At 38.7% G+C, this 20,464-nt stretch overlaps 2 long non-coding RNA genes across 6 annotated transcripts in view; one reads left to right on the forward strand and one right to left on the reverse strand.

The window, feature by feature from the left end:
* The window catches only part of LOC144025960 (uncharacterized), a 43,759-nt gene that overhangs the window by 22,643 nt on the left and 652 nt on the right, over positions 1-20,464 (forward strand). The window contains exon 3 of the long non-coding RNA XR_013285010.1: positions 243-330. This is a non-coding gene — a long non-coding RNA (uncharacterized LOC144025960). The remainder of the gene's footprint in view (positions 1-242; positions 331-20,464) is intronic.
* The window catches only part of LOC144025959 (uncharacterized), a 127,275-nt gene continuing 124,133 nt past the window's right edge, over positions 17,323-20,464 (reverse strand). For 2 of the 5 annotated variants that reach the window (XR_013285006.1, XR_013285004.1), the window contains exons 3-4: positions 19,864-20,020; positions 17,323-18,225 (exon numbers count right to left, since the gene is read on the reverse strand). This is a non-coding gene — a long non-coding RNA (uncharacterized LOC144025959). Of the gene's footprint in view, positions 18,226-19,690; positions 20,021-20,464 lie in introns of all 5 variants that reach the window. The other 3 variants (XR_013285009.1, XR_013285005.1, XR_013285008.1) reach the window with 3 other exon arrangements.

Raw genomic sequence — 20,464 nt, forward strand, 5'->3', positions numbered from 1 at the left:
GCCATCATTCCAAAACTTTTTATGGTTGGATATTCCACCTGCTAGGTTTTACACGCGACAGCTTGCGTGTACACATTTTTAGATCGACATTTTCTAAAAAGCAACTGGAGTAGATTTGAAGTGGGTAAAATGTGTGGACATGAGCCAGGTTAAGTTTAGTTGTACCCAAAATCAATACAAATGATTTGTCTTCATGAGATTTTTTTTTTTTTTTTTTTTGTGGTGACAATCCATCCATCCAGCTGTTTCAAGAGCTGCCATCAAAGCTGCAAGTGGGAGATGCGGGCGAAGCAGCCACTCGGAGCCGCAAACGGAGATGATGCTTTGAAGGTACGAGATTGACACTATTGTGATCACAACGCACAACAGGAGGCGACTTTGAAGGGGGAAAAGTGCGGAGAGTGTCGCCTTTCGCATTACAAACGGAAAACACACGTGGAAATGTACGTTTGACTACACAGCGACATATGTCCAAACTTGGGCTGGCCAAAAATATCAATAGGTATATGTTCCACTATCTCTTACGATATGATAGACAATCAATACACTGGCTGTGAATATCAATACTTTTTATTGACCATACAAGAGCTCAAAAGGAATTCCATTCAGTAGGATTATCTCAAGGGGTCATGGCTCTTCCAGATGGCACTATTTTAATTCAAGACGGAAATGCGGAGTGCACACATGCAATTCATGTGTGCAATATAACAATCATTTAAGCAGTTCTTCTAAAATTGATCATTACCATATATTTAAGTACAATGTTAATATTCAAACAGGCATAATGCAACAGTGGGTGTGAACTATTGAGCGATTTTTGTGGAGTTCTGGTATACAATTTTTTTGACCCGTTTACTGCTGTCTGCGGAACACACTTTTATATAAAAATTAAAACACATTGATCCGACATGTTTATTTTTATATAGCTACAGTCCTTTCTTCAGCCAGGGTGCTTCTTAAATTAGCTACATTCCGTCAATGTTACAGTTGATGGAATCAAATGACTTGAGAGTCGTGGCTTTCCCCACACATTTGGTCAAATTTGGTCATAAATATTTAATGAGTTTAATATTTAACCTATTTACCAATATTAACCCAAATATTTGACCCATTTCCGACGCTGTTAACTGTAAAAATTCACTCATAACACACCACCAACAAATATAATGTAACAATCTTATAAGCCAGTGTTTGTGTCGTAGCAGCTAGCTAGTGCTCAGCTAACCTCGGAGTCGAGCTTTTAAGTTTGTACCATTTGTGCTAGGATGACATCATAGATAGGGTGACCAGAGTTTCATAAACTTGGCATGCTGCAATTTAGGTAAAAAATCAATTATACAACAAATTCTCACCAAATTGAATCGCTAGTCAATCTTTCTCAACGCATGGGTTAATGTACCCAATCCTTTTTCCTTTTGCGAATGCTAAATGCTGTCCTGGTTGACAGTTCAACAGTGCTAAACAAGTCAATTGGGTGTCCCATTGTAAGCTGGCTGTGTAGTTCACCTAGCGCCGGTCCCGCATTTGAAACACGCTGCCTGAAAACCAGGGACCACATCAGTAGGACTACATTTCCCATGATTCTTATACATGGAAACAGGAAGTAGTTCAAGTTGCTGTAGGACGAAAAACATCTCCGCTAGTCTGCTACCAATTAAGCGTGCACGCAAATGAGAACCTAAATGTTAATTTGGAAGTAAATAGGTAGGAATTTAACAGTTAACTTTCAACGGGTTTACCATATGACTTGCTATGATGATAACTGCGCTCGACATACACAAAGCAAAAAAAAAAAAAAACAGGACGCTGGAACGAAATTTGTGTTTTAGTCCGGTTTTAGTCCAATTTCAGTCACGTTTGTTAGTTTTTATCACAGTCAGTCAACCTCATCCCATTTTTATTTAGTCCATTTTTAGTATATATATATATATATATATATATATATATATATATACATATATGGGCGGCACGGTAGTCGAGTGGTTAGCACGTCCGCTTCCCAGTTCTGAGGTCTCCGGTTCGAGTCCAGGCTCGGACCTTCCTGGGTGGAGTTTGCATGTTCTCCCCGTGCCCGCGTGGGTCTTCTCCGGGTACTCCGGTCTCCTCCCACATTCCAAAGACATGCATGGCAGGTTAATTGGGCGCTCCGAATTGTCCCTCGGTGTGCGTGTGAGTGTGTGTGGTTGTTCGTCTCTGTGTGCCTTGCGATTGGCTGGCAACCAGTCCAGGGTGTCCCCCGCCTACTGCCCAGAGCCAGCTGAGATAGGCGCCAGCAGCCCCCGCGACCCTTGTGAGGAATAAGCGGTCAAGAAAATGGATGGATGGATATACATATATATATATATATATATATATATACATATATATATACATATATATATACATATATATATACATATATATATATATATATATATATATATATATATATATATATATATATATTTTATTTTTATTTTTTTGTCAGCAGATTAAATTGAACCTTTTCGGATCTAAAACTATTTCGCCTAAAATTTTCCCATCTTTTTGATTAAAAACAACTTAATATTTATAATTATAGTGGCTACTATGGCTCCATGCTATAAGCTAGTTAGCCAGCATTAGTTAGCAGTCGCATTAACATTATTGTTGGAACGTTATAGCCGTTGGATTAATGTTAAGTTCTAACTTTTTATTTTTTTTATTTTACTCCACCTCCTGTCTGTCACATGTGTCCGTGCTGTGTGTCACATAACAGTGTCACAGACGTGACAGATTAGCTGACAAGATTTTACAAAATCATATCATTTTTGTCTTGTTTTTGTTCATGAGCTAAAATGTCCGTCCAGTTATCATTAAGTGAAGGGACATTTTCATCTCGTCTTCATTAGTCGACAAAAATGCATACTGATTTAGTCCCAGTCCCAGTTTATTAACTAGACTAAGTGCAATTTCTGGAGAAATTGTGTGGGAATGCTGAAAGCTGAATGCTACTAGGTCAATGCTAAAATTTGAATCCATGTGGAATGCTTATGAAGTAAATTAAGAGAGATAAATTATGAAATTATGACCTCCTGGTTACTGGACAATGCACTTTACCAACTATGCCACCAACCAGTATCAAACACCTGGTAATGATGATAATGATGTATTGAAATGGGTGTGGAAAGTGATACTTCTGTTAGTTCACTGTCTGTCCCATTGAAAATGAATGGGGAAAAGTTGATATTTAACGTTAAATTGTGCGAATACTGTAAGTAATGTGGAATCAGACGATATATACCATGGGAGGCGTGCATTTTTTCAGCAAGTTGAAATTTGAACAGTGTAAATCGGAAGTATTGTGTGAGAGTTAAAAATCACAATAACATGTGTGGGAATGCTTCAGCATTCCCGCAATGAGGGTTTTAGCTAGCCTAGTCTAGTCTAGTTTTAGTCCTGTGAAAAATGTGTGTTGACAAAATTATTTTTGTTGATGAAATTAACACAACAAAACACGGGGTTGGTGAAATCAGCAGGACCCATGGTTCAAAAACGGTTCAAAGGGGACGTCTGGTCACCCTATTCAGAGGCCAACAGCAAAACGACAAAGGTGTTGATGCACTGCCGTCGTGTGCACTCAACACAGATGTACATAGAGAGTAGGTCACACGCGCTGACATTCTAAGATTCCTGTGACACCAGTACACTAATACGCACAGTAGTTTTTAAGGGCTAACTTGTGTCAAGTTCGAGTCACCACCGATTTGTGCACAGGCCTACTCATCGCCATTATATCGGCAAAGGAGAAGTGCTCACTGATACAGATTCAAACAGATTAGGGAACAATATTTGAGAGGGGGGGGGGGGGGATCCTCGTTCGATGTTTTAAGTTCAGCTCATAAAAATTGGAGCAATTCTTTATCTGGACTTTTCTGCACAGCTGCTTGTATGCTTGTACGCTGTCGCTACCAAGTCTTGTCATGCAAATTACATGACAAACCCAAGCAAGCAGAACTTTTTTTTGTTTTTTACCCAAACGCAAAAGAATGAAGCGGTGCCGCCGCATCAGAATGTGGTTGTCAGTTTAGGAATTGATCAGTCTCAGTCCCGTGTCGCATCCCCGCGTCAGATTTTGTGAGAGTGACAGTGCTCAAGAGAAGTCCCCATGCAGCGCCACCAAAGTGCTGTCGATCATCTTATTTTTGACAAACTCCTCACACGTGTCTCTCAATCTAATCGGACTTTGAGGCTCCTGTAAGACAAAGACGGCTCGTCGTCGTCGTCTTCGCCGTATGTGTGTTTGTGTGTGCGCTCACCACCCAATAGTTCTTTTGAGTCAATTGTTCAGCCAAGTTTGAAAAACATGACAGTCACATTTTAGCGGCTCTGATGTCACCGCGTATTTTTATTCCGAGCTTGAAAGTTCAATCAATATGAGGTTTGCTTCCGCTTTGATGTGAGGTCTCCAGTGAAGTGATTTTTTAGCATGCTACCTGCCTCCGCTCTTGCCTGTCACCCACCCACCCACCGCATATACCTGCAAAAGAGCCTGAAGACGCGAGGAGCTGCCAGAGCCGCCTCGTGTGCGCTCGCCTTTCATTGCTCGTGACTGCAATTTTTTTTGGAAAGACGCAAGGCCACCGGATTCACGCAGCGACGTGACAGGACCAACGCAGAAAGTGAAGGATTCATTAAGTAGGCGAGTAATGGAACATGATTCTGAACTAGAATTGCATTAAAAAAATAAATAAATAAATGGTGGTGTGGAGCTCTCTATTACCAAAGCTGGACAGGGGGAGCTTTATATGTTAAAAAATAAAAATAAAAATAAAAATGGTTCCTGTGTTTTTACTAATGTTATGGACAAACAAGCAAATGGAATGGTGATGGAATATTAGGGTCATTTTCATAAAATGTAATGAATAATGCTAAAAACATACCCCACGCTGTTTGCTTTTGAAACTCGATTAATTTGACTGATTATTTGCACTATTGCTTCATTGTACCAAAGCTCCTCAACAGAACTGAAAGTACCAGGACGAGTTATTAGCATATTGACAATTCCGAACATCCGGGCATTATTGATATTTCCACAATATAACGCAATGCAAATGCTTCCTTGATGCAGTGTATTGCTTTTGCCTGTGACTAACGTTATACATACAAACCAGGCAGATTGTTATTAGTAGTCAAATGACAATTTGCAGTTTGAAATCAAAATAATCCTCACAAATCAAATTACAACGCTCCATTCAAGGTCCAATGCTTTTCAATGGACAGAGGTCATTTCACCTAGTAAGACCGCCATTTTGCCTTGTGACGTCACCTCGGAATTCTCAATAGAATGAGCAAATACAGTGGATCCATTTGGCAGTCTGGCCCAGCAAAAATCAGCGAATAATTGTCACACTATCTAATTGCCATGACTATCACTTAGAACAGAACCCCCCCACCCAAAAAAAAATAAATGCGAAAAAATGCGAAGAAGTGGGCGATTGGTTCCAAACCCGAAAATAAATGGGTATTAAAGGATAAAGTCCCCCCCCCCCCCCCTTAAAAAAATATGAATATATTGAATCTGCGAATGGTAAAACGCAAAATACGTGGTTTACATGGAATTTATGCTAATAACATTTTGACGCTAAGCACCTTATACGGTAGTGATGCACCAAGAACATATTATAAAAATAAACAAAAGTAACTTATTTAACAGGACTGGCTTAGCATTTGAACCATCGCCAAACATAGTTGAAATAAACAAATAATAATAATAATAATAACGCAGTGAACTTACATTTGCGTTACAGTGGTCTGCAGAGGAACCGATGCCACTTCCGGTGCATCATGTGACTTGTGGAATATTCCAAATTTTTCAGAGGGGTGAACTGATTGAAACCCCCACTCAAGTGTGAGTTACAAATAAATTGTTGTTGTCGTCGTCGTTGTTGTTTTTTTTAAGAATATAAACAAAGTATAGTTGTCACGAGAAGAAACGTAAATATGTAACAATAACTTCAAAACATTTCTAAAGGATTTAAATTGATCATATTTCATGATGCGATTTTGCCAAATTGTTCAAATTAATTCCAATTAATATATTAAACGTTGTGTATTAAATAAGCAATAAGATCAACGTGATAGACCCTTTTAAAATGCCTTTTACAGTTGTACATTTTGTTTCCTGGACTTTCCAGGACTTTTTTGACCCCTAGCCCCGCCCCTCCAAAAGTAGGCCATGCACGTTTGTCTGGTCTTTATTTTTTGTGTACTTTTTTCCCGGTTTCCGCCATAAGTCTGGGTTCATTTTGTGTAGCAACATTACGCAACACGGTGACGCTGCATGTTGGGGGAAGCCGCGTCTGATCAACATCGTATAATCTTGTTATCATCTGACTATGACGACGATAGATCACCCCCCTCCACACAGACACACGAACGCACACACACCTTCGCACACGCACACTTGACGTAGAGCTCAACCCGCCACGGCGTCAGAGAGCTCGGATTTAAGGAGGATTAAATATTAGATTTCAATTTACCTGCCTGCGATAAAGTAATTACCTCAGCCGCCCCCCTTTGAAAGGCAAAAAAAAAAATGCAATTATGGAGTAACGCACACATTCCGAAGGGGATGAAGTCAAATGCTCGATAGCAAATAAAACGCAATTGTGGGACCTTAATGAAAGTCATTATTATGAGAGTAGGGGGGGGGGGGGGGGGGGGGGGCGTCGCAGTTTCCAGATCTTGCATCCTGGAAAGTCAACCTGAAGCTTATTTGAAAGACATCAAATACTTTCACGCCCCCCTCCCTCCTCCTTGCCGTCACATATGCAAACACAATAAACTCGTCAAATTGCCTTAAAAAGCAATAACATTAAAGTCATTCCTGTTAAGAAAATGATTTTAAAACAAATTGTAGGCCTATTAGATTTAAAGCAGTGCCTGTTGCTTTTAATTAAAATCACAATATTAAAATACTGAACCAAGATATTTAAATGTCTTTCTGTTGCTCTTTTTTTGTGCAGTCACGGTGGAAGACATTATTATTATTATTATTATTATTATTATTATTATTATTATTATTATTATTATTATTATTATTATTATTTTGTTTGTCTGTTTGTTTGTTTTTTAATATGTTGCTCAACATTTTTGTGATTATTTTTCACATTTAAATAAATATCAATTTCGCTGTTTTGCGATAGCATTTTAGATTATCATAAAAAGATCAATACTGCAATAAGTTATTGAACATTCCGTGCGTTCAAAGGAATTGGAAAAAAAAATTGTAATGCGGTCGTGAAGGCCCGGCCATGCAGGCCCGGCCCGGGTGTACTTTTGGTGAATGAGCCCCTCACGCTGCTTTTTGTTGGACGTGCAGTGGACACACATGGCACTGACTCCGGTTTGGGGGGGTTTGGGGGGTTCGGAGGCCCGAATCCATCAAGAGAAATCCGACTGGACTTCACATGTTGCAAAAAGGTTCCGAACCAACTGCAGCAAATAAATACGCTTGACTCGGAGCGTTTTGCCCCCCCAGTAATTAAAAAAAAAAATCGACATATACACAATGTTTGAAAAGCCCTCACCTCCTCTCGGACTTTTTTCATGCAAGAAAAAAAAATGGAGTTCACTTGAACACCTCACAGCTGCACAATTGACGCCCAAATAGCACATGAGTTGTCATGAAAGTGAAATAAATTGTGTTAATTGCGTTAAAAATAGCTTATAAATCACATAAATCAACGTTAGTATCGAGATTGGGTATAAATGTGTGAAATGATAAATGAGGCAAATGCACGTGCATGTGACGCTCTTGTCTATACAACTAAAATTAGATTTAATTTGACTTTTTTTTTTTTATATTCGAACATTATTTCACTCGTTTCCTCTATATTTCATTTCCCATCTTCTACAAACACAATTAATCACAAAATAATTGCCAATATTTTTCTTTTAATATAACTTAATGCTAGATGTTTTTATTCTTAGTCAGTATATTTGTTTGGATTTAAATTATTATGTGCTTAAAATAAGGATAGTGCAGAAAAAGAATCTCTGGATTGAAAGGCCTGTCATCGGGCAATTTATTAGGCACACCTGCAGCACGAGTCAATTAGATCCCATCCAAAAAAAAAAAGCTAGCTGTGCTAAGAAAATGATGCTTTTTACAATACTCACTGTTGACATTCGGATAAGCAAAATATTGTGAATATATTTCAGTATGATGCAGTTCTATACCACAGCTGTGAATAGCAGCCAATCAAAAGTGAGCAAATGCGCCATAAGAGTTGTGCACTTATCATTTCGTTCAGTCTTTATTACAAAACTGGATGTTATCCTCCCAGTCTAAATTGTTAATTTTCATAATTAACACTCAGGTGACAAGTTGTTTCACTCTATTAAGACTTGAATAAAAACGTCAAATTGTTATCTTTTGAATGAATTGCACATTAATAAAAGCCCGCAGGCTGCTCCATGCAAGTTTAATTATATGAAAAAAATAAACACGCGGCACCATTCAACCTTGGAAAGGGTCCCAAATTATTATTTTTTATTCGTTTTTTTAAACAATTCCGCATTATCTGCTGACTTTGATTGTGCCTTGCAAAAATGAGTGTTGGAGACTTTGAAAGAATCATTTCATAATCTCTTCAAACAAGAGAAGATGTCACCCGGTCATCATCGCACCTTCAAGAGTTTGCCACAAGATAGACACATGAAAAAAAAAAAAAAATCACATCAGGCTTGCTCTCACCTCAGCGGGTCACAAACATGGGCCGGGGGGCTAATTGTCTCTTAATGGGGAAGCTCCGCCATGAGCCAACGGAGGGAAAAAATAATAAGAAGAAGAAAAGAAAACATCACACTAACCGCACAAGTTTGTTTTGTCTTTGTCAAAGTGTGAAAAAGGAGAAACAGGAAATTCGCTTGTTAACAGCCATCCTCCGTGCAAGTGTTACTTGAATGTGTGCAGCAGACTAGTTTCAGATTTCATACGCACAGATGGGTAAAAATTGTGTCTTTGTATATAGACCTATCCTAAAAAGCTTGAATTGTGCAAAATCCCCCCGGGTGCTTTTTTATTTTTTATTTTTATTTATTTTTTTACCTGTCCTCGGAGATGAGCTTCTCTCTCCTCCTGTCCAAAAATACAGGAAGAATCCAAATCATTCCCAAACTACTTCAAAGTGCACAAAAGCCTCCTGAGTCAAACCGGGCGAGTAAATAAATAAAAACACATAACTAATTGCATTTTTCAAAGCCAAATCTTAATATATTGGGGGGGGGGGGGGTAAATAGAGATAACACATGCGAGGTGTGTTTTGGGCTTCATCAGGCTCCAGTTTGGATTTGGAATTCATCTTCATTTAACTGCAATAAAAAAAAAATTTAAAAAAAAAAGATGATGTGAGGCGACAGAATGACGACATTAATTACATCCTCATTTCTTATATCGCGTTTCAAAGCAGTTTGCAATCATGATATTTAAAACAAACTTTTCCCCCTTTTTGTATAGTTGCTAAAACTGACAGCAGTACGTTTGTAAAATGGTCTGTGAAAATCAGTGGTCCCTGAACGTCTCATTAGATTTTTAGGAAACCAACATGCCCAAGAAAATCAACCAATCAGAGGCAGGGACATGCAGCTGTAGGTGTCAGTTACTCAAATACACTGCTTAACAGCTAATTGTAATCAGAGGTGGCTTTATGTGTTCCTAAACATTTTTTTTAATGCTTTTAAAAATGTCAAAAAAAAATTTGAGCACATCATTTTTTTTTAGACTTTGTCTCTTTTTTTTTTGGGGGGGGGGGGGGGGTTGACAATGCAAATACAGATTTTTTTTTTTTTTTTTATTAAAAAATGCCCCATACCTCATTTGGTAACTGGGTGTAAGACCAGCAAACCGCTATAAAAATATATATATATTAAAAAAAAAAAAAAAAAAAGTTTATTGAACTGAAAATATCAAAGTAACAAACTGATAAACTTTGATTTAAAAAAAATAAGTAGCACAATTGAACTAAATATTAACTAAAAAAAATTATTTCACAACAAAGAAATTAGAGTTTACAGAACTGTTGTCGCTGTATTCTTAATTTAATGTTTCAGTGCTTTTTGCAGAGGCAAAGCACATTTTGAGTCATCTCTGCATGAAAAATACATTTATAACATAATTTTGATTTTTAATTCATTTTTCATTCCAAAAATTCAAACTTCAAAATGAGTTCTTGGGCTCTATTATTGCGACAGACGGGCCTGCAAAATGGAGGCCTGCACCGAAGTGGGAGTGACCATAGTTATCTTCAATCTTGGCCAATCAATGTGGCTCCTTTCATCGCCTTTAATTGTTTGCAAGCCAATCGTTTATCTGCAGTCTGGACATGGTGGTATCACGATTACGCCATGATGTAAGGCTGCCCCTAAGGAAAGTGGAAAGGGAAGTCACCCCCCCCCCCAAAAAAAAAAAAAAATATATATATATATATATTTTCAATAATATGTTCTTATTTAGCTTCTCGTCTAAACATGGGATTCTGATTAAAATGGTGTTTTTGGAATAAAGCAGCAAAATCCACTCGTTTTAATCCATGTCACGTTGGCGGCCATTTTGCCACTTGCTGTCATCTGAAAATGACATCACGGGTACTCGGGATTCAGGTAACAACCAATCGCGGCATATCGGGGGATACGTGACTCATCGAACAATTTTCAGCAGTGAAAAGTGAATATTTTGTCTATAATTAATTTGATAACTTCAAAAAAGTTATTTTTCTACTTGCTGTCGACTGATGATGACATCACCTGTGCTGAGGATGTAGGTAACGGCCAATCATGGCTCACCTGTTTTCTGGGTTTGGTCAGTAAACTGAACCATGACTGGCCTACTTCTTCAGCCCAGGTGATGTCATCATCAGTCGACAGAAAAGTAGAAAAATTACTTTTTAAAGGTATTAATTGTACATGAAAAATAATGAAGTTACCACATTAATTATAGTCAAAATATTATCTTTTTACTGCTGAAAATGGCTCAAGTCAAGTATCCCTTTAAAAACAAACAAACAGGTGAGCTGCCATTGGTCGTTTCCAAAGCCCTGAGCAGCTGTGATGTCATTTTCAGTCAACAGCAAGTAGCCTATCAAAATGGCCGCCCACTGAGGGGGTGGTTTTGCTTGGGTGTGGAATCACAATTAGATTAATTTCAAAATGCTCCAGCCGCAAGACAAACATATTTTGCCAGTGGGTGGCATTTTATTTTGAAATAGCCTGGTCAGAACCATCAAAAAAAAAAAAAAAAAAAAAAAAAAAACGGGTCGCAAAACCACCCAAAGGAATATGAGAAAAATGTAAGAAAAAGTTGAAGTTGAAAAAAGGTCGTTCTTTTATTATTTATTTCCTTTTCTGCTTAGCAAGCCTCAGAAAGTCGACGAATTGCATCAGCGCGTGATGAATTCTTCATTTCAAGTGCAAGGCCCGGTCATTAAGAGCAGACGATGCCGAATAGTCATTTTGGACAAGTCTCATTTCAAGTCCAGTTGTGTCTGGATTGATATGTGTGTGCGTGTTTTGGAATGTTGTGCAAGCGTGTTTTGCTCACATACGTGGCAGCGTGTGTGTCCATGCGTGTGCGGCCTATTGTATTACTGCAGTTTAACCCCCGCGTTGCCCTGAACGCAGCATCCTCCCCTGAACACCCCCCGCCCCCCCCTTCGCTTTTTGTCCTAAGAGGGCAATTAAAGAAACAAACGTCCCCCCCCCCCCCCCCCCCCCCCCAAGATAAGCTGACTGCCAGCTTTGCATACTAATGCAATGCCAAGTGGTTACAAATAATAAGTGCTCTAATTACCAGCACTGTTTTCAATCAGAAATTGCTCAATTTCCCAGAATGAGGTCTCTGGGCTGGCTATATAAAACATAAAAAATGCAACCTGACAATCATCTCCATATGCGACCTTCCTGATTCGGCATCATCTTATGGAACCTGCGTGGTGTGACCCTCTCTATGGTTGGCGACCCTCCCCCCCTCCTCGACCCCACCAGTCAAGTGAGCATTCCTGTCAAGGATGACAATTATTCTCCCCTTTTTGCAAGCTGGCCGTGTTCTTGTGCGACACGTGAGTCGGTGATGAGCACGATGTGGCGCCTCATCCCCAAGGTGAGCAATCTTGATGCAATTGTCATCATCATCATCATCAGCGCCTGCTCATTTGTTAAAAGCAATTTCCTCGCAAAGTGAAGGTAGCGGGACGGCGCTTCTAATTTGCCCGGGGATGCTAATATAAAAAAAAAAAAAAAAAAAAAATATCACAGGCGTGACACTAAAAATAGGAGCAGGTTTGACATAGAAAGAAGACCTGAAACAAGGGCAAGAGGCCAAAAGAGTTTCAAAGATGGAAGAGGGCTGTTCACAGACCAGCAGGATCGTTGGACTTGATTTAATCGACTCAAAGTCAACTGCCAATTAGGCTATTCACCTTTTTAGCCATCTCGCCTTTTGATCGTCCAAAATAAAGATGGCCGATGAGCGTGGTCGATGCCCAATCTTCGGGTATCAACATTGTTATATGCAGCATCCGGTTATTGCATCACGGCCATGTTCATAAAACTAACTAAAAGCATAGCACAAAATTACTTCATTTTTGTTGTGGTCAGCTAGTATTGTGCACAATATTAATTGAGTGGGTTTAATTTTTACATGCAGATCGGTATTGCTGTCAATCAATCAATCAATCAATCAATCAATCAATCAATCAATCAATCAATCAATCAATCAGATCAATTTATTTCACTCTTTAAAATAAAAGAAATGAAAGGGGACAGAAAGAAGTAAAACTTGTCTGCCCCTAATCAACACATACAAAAAAGAATCAACACAAAATGAATGACAGCAAGCGGTCAAGACGCTTTTGGTGTTACAATTAAAAAATAATTCAACTGCATGTCCTTTAGCTATATATATTTTTGCAGTAAATATGCGTTTATACATTTAAAAAACAAATCCAAATAGATTGAGAAGATTTTGTTTTACAATCCAAATTGTTACATCGACTGACACCTTGAGTTTAAATACATCATTCTTTTTGTTTTGTTCTGTATTTAGGTTTAGAAAAAATGTATGTTCCTCTTAATTTATACTCACTTTCCCTTTTTATAAAACTAGTTTGTATATTAACTGGTAAAATTTCGTGGTGGGCTTTATACATTATTTTAAGGCGGTTAAACTCCATCAATTCATAAAATTTTAAAGTATTTAGTTGAATAAATAATGGATTTGTGTGGTCTCTGTATCCACAACCAAAAATGACACGGATAGCATGTTTCTGTATAAGAAAAATGGGTTCGGTGTAAGTTTTGGTAGCACACCCCCACACTTCAATGCAATGGGTCAGGTATGGAACAATCAATGAATTATATGACAATAACAAAGCATCCTTGTTCAATGATTCTTTAATGTTGTGTAAAACAGCTACAGTTTGGGATACCTTAGATTTAACATATTCTATATGTGATTTCCATGTTAAATGTTCATCAATAATAATACCTTGAAGCTTTTTTTTCATTTGTCCTTTCTATTTCCATTCCCTGCACTGTCAGCTACATCCTCAGCTATTGAATACCCGTGTGAATAATATACATTATTTTCTGAAAAAATATGAAAAAAAAATATGATCCCAAATCGAGTGTAAGCATTATACACGGGAATTAATATGAAACGAAAAACTACAGTAATGCGCAAGTGAGGGGTGGAAGTGCAAGTATTGGGACGCAAACAGGAGCCAGAAATAGCGTAGGTGTGTGACTTACGGAAGGCGGAAGCCCGTAACATCCGTCGTTGAAGGATCACAGATATGAGTCAGTGAATTCTGTTTATTGACAATAAAAGCTGCTACTGTAATGCCATATATCCATCCATCCATTTTCTTGACCGCTTATTCCTCACAAGGGTAGCGGGAGGGTGCTGGAGCCTATCTCAGCTGTCTATCGGCAGTAGGCGGGGGACACCCTGGACTGGTTGCCAGCCAATCGCAGGGCACACAGAGACGAACAACCATCCACACCGAGTGACAATTCAGAGCACCCAATTAACCTGCCATGCACGTCTTTGGAATGTGGGAGGAGACCGGAGTACCCGGAGAAGACCCACGCAGGCACGGGGAGAACATGAAAACTCCACCCAGGAAGGAGCCTGGACTCGAACCCGAGTCCTACTGGGAGGCAGACGTGCTGACCACTCGACCACCGTGCCACTCTATGGCCATATAGCGAACAAAAATGACCAAAAAGTCATAAAACGCACACAGAGTTATCGCTTGCTAGTGCAGTGTTGTGCTGATGTTCGGAAATACGTATTGTACACAGGTACAGAGGGAAAAATAACATTTTTTAAGACTGATTTGGAGGGGGCGTATTATACACAAAATTTTACGCAACTTCAATATAAATTAAAAAAAAAAAAAACAACCTAATACTAAAATCAATTAAAATAAACTGAAGCATTTTCGAGACTTTTGAAAAATAAAAATAAAAAACTAAATAAATAAAAAAATTGCTCTAAGAACTAATTAAAACTAACCAAATTTTAAAAACAGAAGTTTAAAAAAAAAAGCAAAAAAAACTAACTAACTACCGATATAATGAAAAATCCAAAACCCTGAACCCAACATGGAGTAATTACACTTGATGGTTAACATTCATGCAATACAGCACAGTGCTATTTTCCTTTTGTTAATTATTATTATTATTATTATTATTATTTGTTTTTTAGGGGCTGTTTGGATTGTCACTCGTTTTCTGTTAATAGGTCTAAAAAGATATTAATTTGTTTATCCATCAATTCCAGCAACATATGTCAGAACAATGGTATGCTCTTCTACAAGATGGCAGAAGGTTTTATTGACATCTGTTTCCACCAATTGCCACTCATAACAATAGCAAAATCTTCAACTTAACAAGCCAGAAAACATTATTTTGTTTGGCGCGAGATTTGTTTTTTCTCATGTAAAATACGTGCCTTGCCTCAATAAAAGTTGAGAAACACTAGCCTAATAATATCCCCGTAACAGCCCTCAGCCTCTTGACAGGATGAGCAAACAAGCTCGCCCTGAGCCGACCTTTAACTTTGGCGGCGGCTGACGGGCGGCCTGGCGCCCGATCAATGAACCAAGCGATCGAGCGAGCGGCCTGCCCCGTCGACTCGCTGGGGCTAGGAAGGCGCAGACGCTGCCAGAAGCCTCAACGCCAAGCCGAGCCATCCAGATTGACGCCGCGCTGCCCTGCCACATAGGAAAGGACGGCCAAAGAACTGTGGATCGTACTCGGCGGCTTACAAACGACTTGTCAATGTCAGAAGAGATCCCAACAAGCCGAGTAAGAGATGAACACTTTTGAAAAATAAAGTCAAATATTTTTCCCTCAGTATTGCAATGCGATTATCCGTTCAAATTTCAACTTGCTTCAAAAATTCCCGCATTCCAGGGTAATATATCGTCTGATTCCACATTACTTACAGTACTCGCACAATTTGACGTTAAATATAAACTTTTCCCCATTCATTTTCAATGAGACTGACATAGAACTTTTTCTCAGTCCCACTTTCCACACCTACTTCCATACATACAACTGATCATCATTACCAGCTCTGTTATACTGCTCAGTTATTTTTATTCATTTATCTTTCAACTTCAAATAAAACTTTGTAATTTTCACATAATTTATTTTCAATTTACTTCAGAAGCATTCAGCTAAGCATTCAGCTATTAGCATTCAGCTTTCAGCATTCCCATGCAATTTCTCCAGAAATTTCACTTCGTCTAGTTACATATGTAGGTCGTCCTGAGGATGAAATAGTGAAACATATAGTCTCAGTGACCAAAATGCAATCGCGTGTAAATAAATATAAAAGTTGTTCAGATATTGTGCCACCTTCTGTTCAAATAAGCAATCTGTCCCTCTTTTTTTTTCCAAACATGTTCCTGATCCTGTAAAGTTAGTTCAGTGGTTCTTAACCTGGGTTTGATCGAACCCCAGCGGAGTTCAAGACACACGCGCAACTTATCTATCTGTGCTGCAAGGAATTTGGTACGCTCAAAAGCCAACTTATGAATGCTGCAATAGTACGTCTTGTGATTTCTTTATTATTTTAATCCCTTCATGCTAACTATATCGAGCAAACGAAAAAAAAAAGTGGTCGTCCAAATATGTGCAATAAAAATTCACATCTACAAACAGAACATATGGCGTTCCACAGGGTTCAATTCTGGGGCCTTTCCTGTTTTCATTCTATTTGCTGTGGCTGGGTTGCATCTTAAGAAAACAGTGGCGGTTGTTTTAAAGTGCTCTAGTGAGTGACGGGAGTCAGCGTCATAACTGTATCACCAGCAAAAAACGTTTTATTTTTCAGAAGGGATCGATGAATGTGCATAGAAAACTGGTGGGATTCAGTTCCTCCAACAACCATTGGCCTAGCTCGAAGTAACCGCATGAGGCCAATACTCACCTTGACAGCTATTAACTCATTCAACCCCAAAAACGTATAAATACGTTGTTGTTTTTTAAATACTTTGCCCTTCACTCCCTAAAACGCATTTATATGTTTTTGTTTTTTATGCTAGAGCATACAGAAGGCTTTGATGCAGTTTCAGACCCGAAGAGGTCACTTAAAGCAATGGTAATTATTAAAAAAGACAGCCAGCAGGTGGCAGCAGAGTAGCTATATGATATCAGCACGGGCCGTGTTGCAATTTCCCAGTGTTTTCAACAGGTTTGTGAATAATGATGAAACATAGCTATATTCTAATGCTAATTGCTGCAAAACGGATACAAATATATATTTTTTTTCCTGATGAAAGAAGAGACTCTAATCTTTCTTTTGGTAGGTTCCATGTTTTATAGCAATAGAACACAATTATCTGTGGGCCTTGCAAAATCAGTCAAAATACAGTAAAACAGTGAAAACGCCTGGGAGTGGATGAGTTAAACATGGTAAATATCAACAGAACTGCTACTTCTTCGTATATGTCGCCAGTCAACATGTCGCCAAACTTCCATGGATGTTCTTGCAATGCACTTAAAACCTTACAAGGGGGGTACATCCCCCTATACGTTGTTGCATTGCGTTCTCCCACATACCATGTGATGCTCGCCGGGGTACTTTGCAACCCAGATGGCACGCCGCTGTAAACCTTTCATCACAGCAGCCTTTTTCGCACAAAAAGAAGCAAAAAAAAAACAAAAAAAACATATTTATGGTGCATTTTAATTGCGTCAACATCAATTCGGATAAAAATATTCTTTCCATATGTGGAGTGAAGTGGGGAAAGACACAAAAAAAAGATATCATCCCAAAGCTTTAGCACAGATTGTTCTTTTTATTATCATTAGCGGTAATGTGATGCCGAGGCCCCATGTGACCCTCCTCGCAGCGGCACCTCATTTCCAAAGTCATTCATTAGAACAAACAGAAGGCGGGCAGCGGAAAGACGGCGTGGGGGAGCGAGACGGAGGAAGGGAGAGGGAGAGACGCGAGGATAAAACAAATGAGATTGTTCTTATTGGAGGAAGTGCTTTCAGATCGTAAAAAAAAAACAAGAAAAAAAAAAACGAGTGTGATATTTGGAGATGTCACGCCGAGCTCGTCATCCAGTTGTTGGTTTTGTGCGATGAAGTGTAATCACAGTTACACTTACTGTCCACTTTGGATTTCCAGGCCCACGGGGAGTCTTGGAAAATGACTCGGGTTTGTTAGGATTGAGATTGTCCAAGCAAAAAAAAAAAAAAAAAAGAAAAAAAAAAAGCTTCTTATGCCTTCTTTCCTTGGACTGATATAAACGGAATTGTCCCTCTCCATGATTCAGCCCAGTTTTTGCTAAATGCTAAAAGGTCATCATGCTCGACTAAGCTCCCACTTTTTTTCATTGGGGGGGTTGACATGAGTCCCTGCAGATCTCCAAAACCCCTGCTGGATCCCGTCTCGATACGTGTAAATGTACACACAAGTCGGGGTAAAATAATAGGTGGGGATGTAGGTGGGGGGTGGGGTGGGGGGATGGGGGGGGTCTCAGTGTGGATCCATCTGAGTGGTGTGACAGACTCCCCAGCCTCCTGGTCGGATTTGTTGGAATGTGAGAGAAGGAGGATTTTTAGCACCCAGGCGAGCCGCGCCAGAGTGCCGCAGACTTCATGCCATCTGTCTCAGCCTCCGTCCGCTCCTTGCCAAGACTTCGTCAGACCTTTATTTCCTCTCCCTCCAGCTCCTTCTCATCCCTGTTCACAAGAGGGGTGGACATACTGAGATCTGCTAATGTACTGGATGGGGGGGATTGGGGGGGATGTCTGGGCTTAGTAAACAGATTTTTTTTTGTAAACTCCAATTGATTAATATGGACTTTATCATTCTCAGCTCATAACAGCTTTCAAAATGTGCATCGTGCCATTAGAGAGCGAGATGCTGTTATATAGGACACTTCATTAGGTACACGCAGCGGATCGAAGCAGAAATTTGGCCAAATGTGAAAGACGATAATCGGAGGTGGGTAAATTAAATAAAAATTACCGGTAAATAAAAATTTGACTCAAGTATACTGTTAGCTATGAATTTATATGACTCAAGTTGAAGTAAAAAATTGTCCTCTAAAAACTTTAAGTAGTAAAAAAAAAAAAAAAAAAAAAATACTCAAATACTGTACTTGTAGTACACAGGCTCCCTCTAGTGGTATTTGAAAGTATTGCTTAATAAAGTACAATTTACAATTTTGGACAGATTAACCATGAAACAAATATTTTCGAACGAAGCGAAGCGTTTTTTGTTGTTGTTGTTGTTTGTTTATTTGTTTTGTTTTTTAAATCCAATTCAGTACTTGAAGCACAATGAGTATTTCATTTGTTTTAACTTTGAACTTTTATGTTCAATATGTTTTCATTGCATTATTTTCGGCGCTTTTAATTTAAGTGCAGTGTTTAATGTTCAAGACTCGGTGTCATACAATGGTATTTAAAAAAAATAAAGAAATTCTTAGCAAACAGAGCATTTTCTTGGTTTTGCTATACACTACTGCATTATTGTATTTTAATGGTACTTGGAATATTTTTTTAGGGTTCGAAACTATCCAATTAATGAGTTTGACTATTATGCCATTAGGCTAGCAAATTTCTGGAGTATTATATGTTTTGTTTTTTAAACTGAATAAAACATGATTTGGATCTGTTCAAAATCACAATTATTTTTTAGCGAGCTCTTGAATCGCATTCTACATGTGTACCTAATATTACGCCTCAAAACTTTAATGCACCGCAGTCATTTATGATCTAGTTAGTTAGTCTGTATTTAGTTGAATTTCTAAATTAGGAATGGGAAAATACCACTAGCAGGTGTTGGTATCAGCCAATACTGTCCTTATTTTATTAAGGTCACTGATAATTAAAGGCAGAAAAAAAAAAAAAAAAAAGTTACAAGTCCTCCTTGCCAGCAGTTGGCGCTACACTGTGATAGTGATAGCAAATCATCACGTGCGTCAGAAAGTTTTTCACAATTTTTATGTATGTATATATATATATATATATATATATATATATATATATATATATATATATATATATATATATATATATATATATATATATAGAGAGAGAGAGAGAGAGAGAGAGAGAGAGAGAGAGAGAGAGAGAGAGAGAGAATGAATCCTCACACAGGTATCGAACCTCCCTCGCGAATGTCTTCGATGCGTCTCACCTGCAGGATTTGACTTGAAAAACCCGACGTTGATGCGTCTGCATTCTAATGCCGTCGTTTAATCCAAAGCCGATTCTCACATCAAATGCTTGCACGGGAGTTTGTCTTCTCCCATGTGTGGGTGTCCGGGGAGGACACTCGAGAAGATCACACGGCAAGGAGCTCCTACTTACTCGGTGTCCTTAACCTGCAAGGGCAACAGAAGGCGGAGTTGGAGGCGGCGGTGGAAGGCGAACGCGAACCCCCCGGTGCCAAGGAAGCGGACCTCCGGCTGCCAGGAAGTGGGCAGGAGGCCCCTTTGAAGTCAGAACCTTCCGGCCTCGGACGGATCTGCAGATCATGTAGATGCTGGGTTAACTTCAGGGCAGTGATCATTTCATCGACAAAAAAAAAAAGAAAAGAAATTGTCATAATTTTCGTCACATTTTTTTTTGTTCCAGACGAAAATGAAACAAAAACTAAATAGAAGCCATTCATTGAGACGATAACGATAACTAAAATTGACTAACAATTTCGTCAATGACTAAAACGAAAATAAAAACAACACAGTGACGAAAATTCACACAATCCAATCAGGAGGAATGAAACGCGGGTTGGAGAAATAATTATGAATGAATGAATTAATTAATGTTCAAACATTTTTACATTCATTGTGCAGCTTTATTATTAATATCAAGCTATTTAATTATACACTTTTTTAATTTGGGTGAAAACTAAGTTATATTATTATCACGTTTAATTGAAACAATAAAGACGTATGAAATGTTTTGCGTG

Source organism: Festucalex cinctus, chromosome 9 (assembly GCF_051991245.1).
Source record: "Festucalex cinctus isolate MCC-2025b chromosome 9, RoL_Fcin_1.0, whole genome shotgun sequence".
Lineage (NCBI taxonomy): Eukaryota > Metazoa > Chordata > Actinopteri > Syngnathiformes > Syngnathidae > Festucalex > Festucalex cinctus.